Raw genomic sequence first — 13,932 nt, 5'->3', positions numbered from 1 at the left:
CAGCTGCCCAGCGAGGGCCTTGCCTGAGGCCATCGCTTCTTCGGCCCAGGACCTGAAGGCATCTCGATCACCGGTGATGCGGGTAAGCTCCTCCTCCAACTCCTTGACCCACACCGTCAAAGGGGCGACCTGCCCCTAGGCCATGACCACCTCGACCCTCACATCAGCACAACAAAGCCGAAGGTCCTCCACCTCCATGCTCTGCTCCGCCAGCAGCTCGTTGGCTCCCGTAAGCAGGCCCCTTTGCCGCTGGAGCTGGTCCCAGATGTCCCTCTCCCGCCGGAGAAAGACTGACTTCCCAAGGGACTGGGTCTCGAGCTCCTGGAAAAGCAGAACAGGGGTCATTGATTGCAACAAAACCCAAAAAAAGACAACGTCGCGTGAGAAAGGAAAACGCGAACCTAGGCGACTCCGGGCAGTTCGTCGGCCACCACGGACAGCGCCGTCCATAGCGACCACTCCGCCAGCTAGCGGTATTGCTCGAAGGTGCCCCAGCACCCGCCCTCGGCTGCGTCCTCGAGGGCGAACAGAGGCTCCCCCTCAGGGTCATCCTGGCTCCGCCACAGTACCCGCGGGTGATCCCACCCACGAGGCTCGGGTCGCACCCGCACGAGGGCTGAGTTTCCCTCGTCCAAGATCGGCGCTGGCTGCTCCACGGCACCGGTCTCCTCAGTGTCGACCACCTCCCACGCCTGGGAAGTATCATCGGAGGAGATCGGATAGACCTCTGCCTCCCGGGCGCTCTCTCGCAACAACGGCGGGCCCTAAACCAAGGGCACCACCGAGGCCTCCGCCGCCTTTATCTCCGCCTCCTGGACAGACGGCCTCGCCGCCATCACGACGGCCTTGGTGATCTCAAGGGCTCCGGCCTCTGCAATTACGGCCTCGGCGGTCTCGGGGGCTCTGGCCTCCGCCATCATGGCCTCGGTGGACGCAGAAACACCGACCGTGGCCACTGCGGTCTTGGCGGTCTTGGGCGTCCTAGCCCCCATCGCCTCAGCCTCAGAGACCCTGGGGGCCTCGGCAACCAAGGGCACGCCGGCCCCATCTGACTCGTGAGCCTCGCCCTCACGAGGTGGAAGCACTCCCTCCCTCGTCTGTGTAGGGGTCGCCCTGGCGGCCCCTCCTTGGGCGGCTGGCTCCTTCGGGTCGGCCCTCGCCGACGCCGTGCCGCGTTGAATAGCGGCTTGTGCCTCCACCACCCAGTGGGCGGAGGAGCCGGGGCTCGCCTTGAGCGCCTTAAGGGGCGCCAAGGGAAGGTCGTCCGCAGGCCACTTTCGACTAAGGAAAAATAACCTACAGGGTCAACGCGAGGCCAAAAGGCGAACGGAAGGCACTATGACCCTACCAAAAATACACCTACCTTGAATGGGGCAGCAACCGCTTTGCCATGGCAAACCTTGTCCGCAAAGGCGGAGGTGGCTATAGAGGCATCGCCTCCGTGTCCATCGGCGCCGGTCGGTCTTCAAAGGACCCCGGCGCCCCGTCGGTCCTCTGCAGGGGCGGTAGCATCGCCTCCGCCGCCACTTGTTCCACCATCGCCGTCGAGCCCATCGGGCTGACGGCGCGTTTGCCCAACACCCATGCCTCGGGCGTGTCGGCCCCAGAGCGGGCAATCGCCAGCGCCCCAGGCACCACCTCCACTATGTTAGGAAGGTGGTCCAGGGGACCTCCCCCCCCCCTCGCCCTCGTCATCCCCGTCCGAGGCCTCCATCGACAGCGACGGCGATGGGGATTCCTCCAACGGGAGACCATCCTTCCTTTATTGACGGCGGCGCTTATCTAGCTCTTCGCGCGTAAGGATTTGCTTCGTGTGCTTCGCCGCCTTGGCGTCTTTCCGTTTCTTCTGCGCGTCGGCGTGCGCCCGGTTGATCGCCCACCGCCTTGCGTCCTCAGGAACGGGCGGCGGAGAGGAGCGCACGTCCCTCATCTCCTGTAGGAATGACAAACGCGCATAAGGGAACAAGGGGTAAGGGGAGACTGAGGAGGCTCGGAGGCTACAGCGGCACACGACTTACCAGCGAGAGGAACCCCCGCGACGGTCGCATCGCGAAGGGGGTCAAGTTGCCGCCCCTCAGCTTCGCCTCTACCGTCTCCCCCACCCGACGAAGAATTTCCTCGTCGGAAAGGGCAGATGAGGACATCCGGATGCCCTCAATGGGCTCACCCGGCTTCATCTTGAACAGCCGCCGCTGCCGTGCCATCAGCGGCAGCACCCTCCGGTGGTGGAAGGCGGCCACGACCATAGCCACGGTGAGACCATGGCCCCGTAGCCTCGCCAGCCCCTCCAGAAGTGGCTCTAGCCTGGGCTGGTCGTCCTTCGGGACGTCGTACTTCCATCTCTCTGGGCAGCTCCCCACTATCCACCCAGTGTAAGGGGGAAGTCCTCCGTCATCATTACGAAGGTAGAACCAGCTCGTGTACCACCGACAGTTGGAGGACATGAGCTGGGCTGGGATGTAGAGGTGCTAGCGGTCCTGGCGCACTTGGAGAGTGCAGCCACCGGCCCTCGTCGCCTTCCTCGTACCCGACATGCCCGTCGGCTTAGTGGTGTGCCCCGCCCAGAATAGGTGGAGCCACAACTCCCAATGGGGAGCAATCCCCAAATACCCCTCGCAGACGGCAACAAAGATAGCCGCCTGAGCGATGGAGTTGGGATTGAAGTTGTGGAGCTCCACGCCGTAGTAGTGCGGGAGCGCCCGCATGAACCGATCCGTCGGGACGCCGAGGCTGCGCTCGTGAAAGGAGACGAAGCTCATGACATAGCCGTCGTAAGGCCTCGGCTCTGGCTCGCTGTACGGAGCAATCCACTCCGGCCTGGTGGGGTCCGTCACCGGGCAAAGGAGCCCATCGTCGACAAGCGACTGAAGCATCTCCTCGGTAACGTCCGACAGATCCCAGGGGTCCGCCTTGACAACGACGATGTTGCCGGCCATGAGTGCGATGGAAGGATCAGATGTGGCTGTGAGTTTTCCTCTCTCCCACGCTCTCGCTTTTTCTCGCTCACTCCCTGGCTCGCTCTTCTCCCTTCTTCTTCCCATCACCTGCTGCTCTAGCGATGGCTCGACGGAGGCAGGGCTAACGTAGGTAAGGGAAGGTGAGGAGGGGCGAGACTCTTTGAGTATTTATGTAGGGGGAAGGCGAAACGAACGGGCGATGAAATCGAGGAAGTTTCCCCCCGATCTGGCGTGGTTAACCACGAGCCGATTCTGCCGCCCACGCGACCACTTCTTTCTCATTAATTGCGGGAACAGTTACGTCCCATCCACCACGTCACGCTCGGCCACTATGGCAGCAGGCGTCGTTTCGCCTCTCCAGGAAACCGCCTCAAAAGGCACGCCACCCGTTGCCGAGCCAATAGGGAAGTTATTCCCCCGACCTATTCCTTTCAGATGAAGGAACCAGGCTCTGAGCCTATTACGGTCCAGGGGTTCGAAGGCTGGGCCCCAAGGGGTTTCGACAGCCACCCCAGGACAACAGAGTCAGGGACGACTGTGAGCGAGCCTATACGGGGCTGAGGCCCAAGCAAGCGAAACGCTTGGGACACCCTAAGTCGTGTCCGAGACTGGCAGGGGGTCTCTGAATGGGATCCCACCGTAGGGAGGCACCGAGCCACCGAGGCCCAGCGAACGGCCTCGGCACCCACTAGAGAAACCCTCTGGTACTCTTGGAGTGCGTCTCCGGACCTCTAGCTGACCCTTAGCAAATGGGGTTCGGGCCTCCACTCGGACTACCCGATAACAGCTCACCAGAAGTGCCACCACTCGTGCCCACCGAGGGTAGAGAGGCACATTCCACCCCTCCTTCCGAGCGAAAAGGAAACATGAGGGTCGTACGAAAAGTTAGGGGAACCCCCGACGGCCTTCTCACTCTATGCAGAGGCTAAGGGGCTCTTCCTGCAACCTTGCCGAGACCCAGCGACCCCAGCTCGCACTCGAAGGGGCTCGCCAAAACAAACCCTCCTTCCGAGCGAAAAGGAAGCATGAGGGTCATACAAAAAGACAGGGGAGCTCCTGACAGCCCTCTCGCCCTGTGCAGAGGCTAGGGGACTCTTCCTGCAGATATGCCGAGACCCCCATGACCCGGGTTCGCGCCCAAAGGGGTCTCGGCAAACAAACCCTCACGCGCAAGGGGCGTATAAAAAGTCAGGGGAACTCCCGACGGCCCTCTTGCTCCGCGCAGAGGCTAGGGGCTCTCCCTGCAACCTTACTGAGACCAGCGGCTCCGGCTCGCACCAGAATGGGCTCGGCAAACAAACCCTCCGTCCGAACAAAAAGGACACGTGAGGGTCGGATGAAAAAGCCAGGGGACCCCTGACCGCCCTCTTTCTCCAAGCAGAGGCTCGGGGGCTCCTCCTGCACCCAAGACAAAGACAAACGGTCTAAGTCCATGCTAGAAGTTTCGTACAAATATGATAAAGGGCACCGAGCCCGTTACGGTCCAGGGGTTCGAAGGCTGGGCCTCCAGAGGTTTCGACAGCCACCCTAGGGCAACAGAGTCAGGGATGACCTTGGGGCAAGCATACGAATGGCCGAGGCCCGAGCGAACAATCGCTCGGAGCGCCCTAAGTCGTGTCCGAGACTGGCAGGGAAGTCTCCGAATGGGATCCCACCGTAGGGAGGCACCGAGCCACCGAGGCCCAGCGAATAGCCTCGGCACCCACTAGAGAAACCCTCTGGTACTCTTGGAGTGTGTCTCTGGACCGCTAGTCGTCCCCTAGCGAACGGGGTACGGGCCTCCACTCAGACTCACCCGATAACAGCTCACCGAAAGTGCCCACGCTCGTGCCCATCGAGGGTAGCCAGGCACATTCCACCCCTCCTTCCAAGCAAAAAGGAAGCGTGAGGGTCGTACCCAAAGTCAGGGGGACCCCTGACGGACCTCTCGCTCCGTGTGGAGGCTAGAGGGCTTTTCCTGCAGCCTCGCTGAGACCCCCACGACCCAAACTCGCACTTATGGGCTCGGCAAATGTGATAAAAACTCCTTGCTCAAACGCGAAAACAAAAAAAAGCCCCTGGAGGAGTAACTCCACTCCTCCAGGGCCTCGGGGGCTACACCCGGCGGGTGCGCTCGCGCGCACCCACCGAAACCTCAAGAAACAAAAACCCAATTCCTATGGGAGCGGCTATAAACCAAGCCTCGGCAAACCCCCAGGGGAGTGCACGCACTCCTCCGGGGGCTCGAGGGCTACTGTCGGGTACCGTAGAACCGGGTACCCAGAGCAAATATCAAAAGGGTCACTTGAATCCCATCAAAAAAGCAAGCTAGAAGCTAAGCCGTAGGCTCCTCACCGGCTATGTCCGAGCCTACCAGGCTCTCCGCCCTGCCTCGAGCCTCGCACAGGAGGTCTCGGCGTCCTAACGCAATCTCTGCCTCGCGCGAGGCCTTTCACAGAAGGCCTCGGCAGGGAGCGCAATCTCTGCCTCGCGCGAGGCCTCTCGCGGAAGGCCTCGGCAAGGAGTCCGATCTCCGTCTCGCGCGAGGCCTCATTCTCCGTATTGCTCGAGGCCGGTTCGTCCATAGCCCGTCGCCTCCCGCCTCGACCGACCCTCCCGACAGCACGTCGTGTCCCATTAATACGCCAACCACTCCCGCAATCTCAGCCGGACGATGGCTCGACACCGCAGAATGGCCGACGAGACCTAAGGTCGCATCAGCGCCATACCAGCTGGGACAAGGCACAGCGGGGATTACCGGCCACTGTGTTCTAACGCTGTGCCCACGATCAGCGCCCACACTACACTGTGCCCTGCGATCCCCACCTCGAAAACAACATTGCGCGGACAACTTGGCTCGGGTCATCACCGCCTCCAAGCCAGCGCGCCGGATCAGCCACCCTCTCGGGGCCTCGGCACTGTGCACCAAGGTCTCGGCTATCTCAGGATTCGTGTCTACCGAGGCCCCCCTCTACGGTGTAGCCTCAGCACCGACCGAGCCTCGGCCTCGCCCACAGTCGATCCACGGCGATCCGCACCCCGGCCGCCGCACCTGCTCCGAGGCAATCCAGGAGCTCCCATGACGCACAGGGATGGATGTGACCAGAACATCGCCCCAGCGCTCAAGGACGTACCGCTCCGACGACCGCGCCGCCACAGGAACAGGCTACAGGGCCCGGACACGCCGCCCCTGTTCACACGACACCATATAGTTAGCACATGTACCGTCCTTGTCCTCCCTTCAGGCTATAAAAGGAGAGGACTTGGGCCATTTTAAGGGGGCACACGAGGAAGAACACCTTGTAACACACACACACATACACAACCCAGTCGCCTGAGAGCAACGTCTCAAGCAGCCCACACGACACCTCGCCGAGACCTGGGATTAGCTCCCTCTTTCACTGTGCTTGTAACCCCCTACTACTAGCACTTCGGTATAAGGAATACAAGATCGATCTCTCAGACTGGACGTAGGGCATCGATTGCCTGAACCAGTATAAACCTTGTGTCTCTTTGCATCACCATCCGAGACTGGGAGCACGCAGTCCAAATTCACTAGTCGGTTGAGGACCCCCCGGTCCAAAACACCGACAGCTAGTTTAGTGCTTGTTGCTTGTGTAGACTAGTAGTGGTAGCTCTCTTGTAATTAAGAGCTCTAGAGTAGCTAGTTATTCTTGGAAGTAGTAACAGTTGTTAGTTGCTCTCTAGCCTAGCTCTCTAGTGTAGTTGTGCAGCTTGTAGCCTTGTGTGGTGGAGTAATTAGGATAAACTCAAATTGCTACTAGACTTGTATAAGAAGCTTGCTTGAGTGAACTAGAGCTAGTGCTTGTAGTGGCTATTAGGATCACTTATCGTACTAACCACTTTTCTCTAGTGATTTGTGAATTGTAGAAGGATTTTTTATAGGCTATTCACCGCCCCCTCTAGCCATCTAGATCCTTACAATCTTTGAATTCACCTTCGCCATGAATTTGGAGCGATGGGGTCGCCATTGGCATGTTCGACTTTGCCTTCACCATCAATTAGAGCAGGAGGATCTCCATCTATGAGATCTATGATATCAACCGCACCTATGTCGTTTAATTCAAGCACACAAAAAAATTTCTCACAAGCGTCGGCTAAGAGGGACTGGCAAGGAGCACATTGGACAATCAAACCACCTAAGGATGAAAGCCTCACCTGGCACCCGTGAGTGAAAGATTGAAGACGTGTTGTGTTCACCTATAACTACGCCATCTATGTCGACTACTTTGTCTACTTTGACTACATCAATGTCTTCGATGAAGGCTCTATTATGAAAAAAGGGTATTGAGGTCTCAAGGCCATACGAAGAGCAAGCTGCCAAAGACAGGGTGGCAGATGTTTGAGCGAAGGTTGCCACCGAAGACTAGTCGAAGAGTAGCCAAAGATAAAATCATCTCGAGAGTATCTCTGTATAGACAAGAGCCGTGTGCCTGGTCTGAGTTGTAATTGGGCCACACTTACTTGTATTCAGTTATTAGGTCTTGTGCTTCCGAGCAAAACTAAATAGCCGAGTGGTTGTTGAGCGGCTACTGTTGGGGTGTATAATATGTTTGGGACCGCTATTAATGTGTTTGGGGCTCAATTACATAGCATAGGGGCTTGTGAGATAATGCTTAGGGCTCATTTGTAGCTCTTAGAGACCCTTTTATAAATGCAAGACCCACTAGGGGCAATGGTGAAAACTTCTCCTCCCACCTCCCTTATAAAAGGGTGGGAGAGGGAAGGTTGAGGGGGACTTTTTGTCTCTCATTTATTTGACTCTCTCTCTCTCTTGTTCTCTCCACTCCCACTACTCTCATGTTCGGGTTTATCACCACCCTCGAATTTTTTGTAGCATTAAGTCAAACTGAACAAAAGAAAACAAGTACCAATGAGCAAATGAATTGGAGGGAGGGAGGGAGGCCAAATTAGGTTTAATCCACCAGAGCCAATGTCTAATATAGTTGCTTCATCTGCACAAGTATCAGTACTGAGGACATCACCAGCAAATTTGTGATCAATCCCAAGAGAAATTAATAAACCAATAGTTAATGTGATGTTGTAGGAAATTAAATCATTAGAGCATTAGCATTGCACAAATGTTAAGATGCAGAAAGGCAGACAAATAGATAGCCTAAATATCAATACCACATGGGATGATGTACCTTGCTTCGTAGAGGGTCTAGTGGCCAGCGATCTTGCTGAGCCTAATGAGTAATAAAGTTTTGCTCTTCAAAAAAAATACCATGGGATATGATAGCCAGTTCACGGTTGAGGATGTAATCCCGAATATCTCTAGATTGTTCTTGGGTAAGCATTATCTCCAATTTCGGCTTCCTTTTTACCATACATGCTAGTTGTGGCCTTCTAGCATTCACAGCACGCAGACATGCTCCCTCTCTCACGCGTCCCTCTCACTCTTCTACACGCTCATCCGCTCTGCCACTACACATGGACCCTCGCCTGGCCACGGACAACGAGGACCCACTTTGCATCGTGTGGAGGCCACGACTCACTGCTTCACTCACCTGCACCGCAACCCTAGCCACTCGGCCTTTTATAGGACCCGCGACCACTCCCTTCGCTCCAGCCACCATCGCACTGGGCCCTACCGGTTCACCCACTTGCCCCGCCAAAGCCACGCCCCGTTGTCGCGAGGAGCACGGTAGCCGCAGTGCCACACCCACACCGTCGATGTTGCCTTCGCCTACCTTCGCCGTGCACTAGGTTGAGATAGGGAGGCAGGGAGGAGCCTACCGTCGCTAATATCCTAAAGCCGTGAAGGAGTCCTGGTCGTTGGCGTCACCCTCAAGCTCTCGTCCGGCGTCATCCTGAAGCTCCCGAAGTCCACTACTTCTGCGAGCAGAAGCCTACTTCCACGAGCAGAGGTTGAAGGAGCTAGAGCCAACGACTACTTCCACAAGCAGAACCAGAAGGAGCCGTATTCGACCCTGTGGAGCGTCACGAGCTGTACACCCCAACCAGAAGAGCCAGATTCGACCCTATGGAGTGTCGTGAGCTGTACACCCCTTTTCTTTAGCCCCGCCAGCGCTGACGAGCTTAGCCAGAAGGGGTCCACTGCCGAAAAGGAGTAGACCGATAGGGATCCACGAGGGAGACGATCCACAAAAGGAAAAAACACCATAGAAGGAGGTGTTGCCTATAAACTCACCTGAACGGAGCTAGACAGCCAGAAGGGGGGCACGGGCGAAAAGGACTAGAGCGACAGGGATCCGCGAGGGAGAAGATCCACAAAAGGCAAAAAATGGAGAGGGTTAGCGTCCTGCTGTGAGGGAAGGTAACAGATCGACGGTGAGCCGGCGCTGATTCGACCGCCAGATTTGCGAACACGCACGCCGACGATCGACATCCGCACGCCATAAGAATCCACCGATGGTGGAGGGGTTGTGCGCCCAAAAATCGACAGGAATCCGCACGAGAGGAGGCATCGCGTGACTCACCGAGACGGAGCGAGGGTCACCGGTGGGTGGTGAGCGGGGACAACGGGAGAGAGTGGCTGCCGGCCACGGCGCGGACCAAAGCACAAGAGCCGCTCTCGTGAGCGACGTTGATCGCGACTCCGCAAGGCGGCGCCGCGGCAGGGGGAGGCGCTCGGTAGTCGTCACCAGGTGGAGACGACTTGACCCTAATGCATGGGCCACAGGACTTTGCACCTCGCGATTTGCATCCGTCAGGGCCTGGCTTAAGGCCATTTTGGAAGCATGGTTTTTAGGCCAAAACCACTATAAATTACAGGTCCAGCAATTTTTACAAGTTTATTACAACCCATACTCAAAACTGTTATTTGGATGGAGGATGAGACCACTAAATTTTCACAATAGAGAATGACATCAGTCTGGTCTAGCGTGTAAAAGTTAGAAGGCACATGCATGTCAATATGCCATGGTACTAACACCCTTAATTATAAAATCTAAAATCTGTACACCCATTCATATTTCTAATTTTTTCTCTTGGGAATTGGGGAATGAATAAGACATTTGACTAATTATATTATTACTAAAATTCTAGAGGCTTATATGCATGCCAATCTATATGCTTATTCATATTTCGAATCCAAATTATATTTTACTGGTTGATTCTCTAAGACCGAGCATCAAACATGTGACTAATTATATTTTTTCATGTAGTTGGTCGCGCATAATAAGTGTTGGACTGCAAATCGTCTTGCTTGATGGGGTCTTCAGCATCACCAGCAATGTTTGATGTGTGATTAAGAACAGAAAACCACCTGCTAGTTTATTTTGTCTTCTCTAGTCAATCCTGGTTTGAGCTCTTACATAAATTTGGACCGCAGATCCTCGCTCCCCAACCAGCTGAGTCGTCCTTTGAAGTTTGGTGGTGCCGATCCAATGAGATTGTCGCCGATCAGGATAGGCCGGGTCTCCATTCTTTAGTTATTCTTGGAGCCTGGTCGCTTTGGACCCATCGGAACCTATGTGTCTTGACCTACTCTGCAGGGTATCCTAGCTTCAGTCCACGAAGAAGCAAAGTTATGGGGTCAAGCGGGTGCCAAGGGCATAGCCATGTTCACTAAACGGATACTTTGTGTTGCCTAATTGCTTAGCTCGTTGGTCGTTCACCCCTTGTTTGTGAGCAGGTGTGTGTTTGTGTTTTGGAATTTTTTGTTTGTTACTTTATGTGGGCTAGTTGTGGCCGTGTGGCCATGTGTCTGGGGTGTGTTGAGGCGTTTCTTTGTAGTTTTTTTTTGGGGTTGGGGTTGGGGGGTGTTGGGTTCATACCTTTTTTTTCTTCTTAATATAAAAGATGCGTAATTCTCCCTTGTGTTCGAGAAAAAAATGACTAATTGTGTTTTACTAAACAAATGTCAATAGTGGACTCCTGCGAGAACGAGCTGGAGTTGACAAGCTTGGTACTCTAAGTTGCTCATTTTCAAATTCACATACTATAAGCCTCCTGGCAGCATAATTTGTTTGATATACTCTCTCCCATTTAACGTCTCTGCTGAAGAGACGACGAATTGACAGAGAAAAAAGTGTTGGATCCGTTGACTGTCTCCCTGTCTGGGCCTTGAGTCCACCCAAGGGCCCAACTGGGAGCTGCCCAGGGCGGGCAGGCAGGCAGGGAGACTGTTAACGGAGTTGGACTCCAAGTCTTGAGGAGGGAAGAGGCCCGTTGTCGCCCGGCGTGATCGGCAGCGGCTTGCCGTTCACCGTCGTCGGTGAAGCTCAATCCCATCCTTCCCTGCTTTAGACTCCGTTCGGTTATCTAGGATTGATTCCCAGCCGGACCATTTCCTACACAAATTTGTACTACCGAGGAATAGTTCCAGGGCCAGAATGGTCCGTTCCGCAACGGGGCCTTCTTACCCAGCTCACTCAAATCTTTTACTTCTCGGCAAAAGTAGTCGGGTGTCATCTCTTTTATCCAGCTTCGGCAAGCATCAACCCCTGCTGGTAACTCAAGACTTTCTCCCCTCTTTTTTTTTTTGGTCTTTTCTAAGTCTCATCCCATCGCGCTCGGGCACATGCAAATATGCTTCTTCCTCTCTTTTTTTAGTTCTTTCCCTCCGGAAAGGGGCTATCAATATGTCGACTTCACTCAGAAAAGCTCAGGACCGGTGTGTGTGTGTCGGTGTATTTATGTTGCGATGTATCCGGATACGGGTCGATAGCGACGAGATCATGAGCGAATGGAATCATGCATGCGTCGTCGTGTACTCGTTCACCACCTCGCTCATCATGTAAAACCATGGGAGTACATGAAGCTTCCATATAAAACCATGGGAGTACATGAGATGAGATGAGAGTGGGCCCGCTCAGACCATGTATGAGCCTCTGGCTCCAGGGTCCCCAAGGCATGCATGCTGAGTCTGCTAAGTAGCACGTGCAGGTACAGTACATGGAAGAGTTCGATCCAACTGATTGTTGGTACTGTCATTTATATGAAACTTTTTGCACATGCATCACGCATGGCATGGCGTGGCTGGCATAGCTGAAAGTTCACTTGGATTGGGATGCGGAGAATGAAGAACCCACCGACACCGTGTGCACCCGCCCGCGCGTCTGTCAGTCTCTCTGTGTGTGGTGTGCCCTCTGTGCTATCGTGCTGGTGCGTCATCACGTACTCCTAGGTCAGTTTAGTTTGCAAAAAATTTTGTAAAATTTTTCATAATCCCCGTCACATCGAATCTTTGGACGCATGCATGAAGCATTAAATATAAATAAAAAATAAAACTAATTACACAGTTTAGACGAAATCCGCGAGACGAATCTTTTAAGCCTAATTAGACTATGATGGGACACTAATTATCAAATAACAACAAAATGCTACAGTACTCATTTTGCAAAAAATTTTGCATCTCAACAAGGCCCTAGAAACTAGGAAAGGGAATCCAGTTCAAATGTACGAACCACTTTCTTTTTTCCCTATACACTGCAGTACTGTGCAGCAATAACGTGCGAACCACTGGGCGCGATGTTCGCTATTTAACCCTTGGCGCACGTTCCAAGTCGTGGAGACGCTCCCGTTTTCTGCTGGTCGTTTCTGCGACCTCAAGTTCGTTCTGGACGCTGACGGTCGCAGATGGCAAATGCAATAGGAGCATAGGAGAGCATTTGCCCGCGCTGATGATAGAGTGGAGCACTGAGTCGCTGACTAACCGAACTAAAATTCAGGCAACCAAGATCCGTTGCCGGGTCTCTCAGGCTCTGCGCTGTAAGCCCACCGAGAATCCAGGCCTGCAAAGTTCCAGTAGTTGACGAACGTACCTACGCGGCATATCCCACGGTGTCACCTGGTTACGGATACCTAGGCAATCTCCCCGCAGCATTAGTTGATTTAGTTAACTAGTGGTACTACAGGATCAGGATTAGTATACTAGTTTAGGCCGGTTGATCTCACTGGGCAGCAGCGACAAACATCCCGTGCAGTTTCACTTTCTGCCTGATAAAGCGCGTCACCTCTGATTCTCTGCTGACCATCTGTCGCTAGATACCTTTACCCCTCCTCCAATAAAATTAGGGTAACCCATAAAATTATCGGGTGCTCGCTGGAGTAAATCTTTCCACTGAACCAGCTACATTGCTGCGCATCATCAAAGCAACAAGCTGTTTTTGGGAAGGGTAAAAAGGAACCGGCGCAAAAATAAGGATCTCTTTATATGGATCAAGTAGTCCGTATACATAGGATCCACGTAACCAGTCCATAGCTATTGTTATCTTCACACGATATATATGAACTAAGTAGTCTATAAAAATGGGTCCCAAAGAGGATAAAAAAGTATCTATCTTCAATCCATCAGCCACTACAAGAAGAGAGAGGGGGAGTAAGAAAATAATGTTTTTTATTCTCTATGGTAGTCCATAAATTTATGGGTACTTTTTACTGTGGACTAGACGGGTATCACGGTATTTCAGCCGGCTAATAGAGATTATTTTAATGTCTATATGGACTACTTTCGAGCAACAAGGTGGTTGCCGAATAGCTTTATCTCTTATTGCTACGTGTCAAGTGAAGCCGAAACCGGTAAAAAGAAAGAACTGGTGTAGGCGAAGCCGAAACTGCTTAATCCCACTTCAGTTGCTATTCATAGCTCTGTCCAAGGGGCCCTAAAAGGGGGTTTGCTAGATTTCCCATCAGAGACTAGCTGGACGCAGAACGCGCTTTTGCCTGCGGCTGACAGACACCCGCCGCCGCATTGGAGCGGAGCGGAGCGGAGTCATGCCCCGCGTGCACAGTGCACCGCCGATCGATGGAGAGCACAGAGCATGCATGTGAGGCTCTTTAATCCGATGCACGCGCTGCCGATTGGTGACCTCTGCCTGTGCACTGTGGCTACTGTGGGCGTGTGAGCGTGACTGAGAGCATTCATCGGGCACCGACCCACGCCCGTCGATCCAATCCCAATCCACCGGCAGGGCGGCAGGGTGCTCGCTCGCTCGCTGCGGCCAGGGCCAGCCATCGCCGCCGGTCGAACTCGAGCTGGCCTAGCCGGGTGAGCTGAGCCATGTCG

Source organism: Miscanthus floridulus, chromosome 8, assembly GCF_019320115.1.
Source record: "Miscanthus floridulus cultivar M001 chromosome 8, ASM1932011v1, whole genome shotgun sequence".
Classification (NCBI taxonomy): domain Eukaryota; kingdom Viridiplantae; phylum Streptophyta; class Magnoliopsida; order Poales; family Poaceae; genus Miscanthus; species Miscanthus floridulus.
The sequence above is the reverse complement of the archived record's forward strand: the minus strand, read 5'-3'. Positions refer to the sequence as shown.